Consider the following 1,384-nt stretch of genomic DNA (forward strand, 5'->3'; position numbering starts at 1 on the left):
TGTATATGTAAGTTTACCATAGCTGTCTTCAGACACACCTGAAGAGGGCGTCAAGATCTCATTATGGGGTGGTTGTGAGCCACCATGTGGTTGCTGGGATTTGAACTCAGGACCTTTGGAAGAACAGTCAGTGCTCTTAACCGCTGAGCCATCTCTCCAGCCCCTAGACATCACTTTCAAACACGGGTGCTTCCTTCTATAAACTAACTTTACCTTCATTGTTTGGGATTAAAGTTGTATACTAAGATGTGTCTGCATTCCAGCCAGAGGGAATAAAGGCGTGTGTTAATTATGGAGCCACACCACAGCTAGGAACAGGTTTTTCCAGTAAACAACACAATCTTGGGGTTCACAGTGTGATCAAATATCCTACAACATTTCCAAATCTTTCTTTTTCTCCAATACAACCATACACTTCAGTGAGCAAAGGCCAACACGGAATATTGGCTGCTGGCCTGTAGTCACACTGACTAATACCTCCTTGTATCTGTCTTCCTTAGTGTCCAGCCCAGGCCTGAGGGTTAGTGGACCATGACCCCAAATTCATACTCATAGTGCAAAACACAAGACTCAGGAGGAGGTAGAGAGGCAAGAAGTGGAAGGGTCCAGGGCCCAATGAAACCTTAATTCCAATGTGTCTATCATCCAGAGACCACCCATTTAGCAGCCAGTGTCTGTGGCTTCTGCTTTTTCTTTTAAAGATTTATTTATTTGTGTATATCAGATTCCATTACAGATAGTTGTGAGCCACCATGGGGTTGCTGGGAATTGAACTCAAGACCTCTGGTAGAAGAGTCAGTGCTCTTAACCACTGAGCCATCTCCCCATGTCTCACTCTGGCCTCCACATATGTGAGCATGGGCATGTGCACTCAGAGACAGACAGACAGACAGACAGACAGACAGACAGACACACACACACACACACACACACACACACACACTAAGATGTAAAGGAGGCTGCCCCGGCTTCTTGGCACACTGATATTTGCCTCCACTCGGCCATTCTAAAAAGAAGCCATGCCTAAACATGAAGACATTACCCTGTAAGTAATCATCCTTGAGCTCTCCAGAAGCCAGGTCCTGCTCTGGCCTTGAGAAAACGTCAGAAGTCTCACATTTCCTCCTGGCCCTCAGCCGCTGCCTGCAACACAGTCTGTCAGTCAGCTGCTTGACTGTTTATCTGCAGAGAAACATTTGTAAGTAGACTCCAGAATGTCAAGGTCAGTCGTGATGCTTTCACCAAAGACGGGGAGAAAAAAGAAGCCCTGGTCAGGGAGACCCTGTCTCCCATGTCACAAGACCGGACTTTGAGAACAATATAACAATAATCCTTCTGTCTTCATGGGGTTGGACCTTTCTTTCTTTCTTTTTTTTTTTTTTTT

This window comes from Mus pahari, chromosome 1 (assembly GCF_900095145.1).
Source record: "Mus pahari chromosome 1, PAHARI_EIJ_v1.1, whole genome shotgun sequence".
In the NCBI taxonomy this organism is placed as follows: domain Eukaryota; kingdom Metazoa; phylum Chordata; class Mammalia; order Rodentia; family Muridae; genus Mus; species Mus pahari.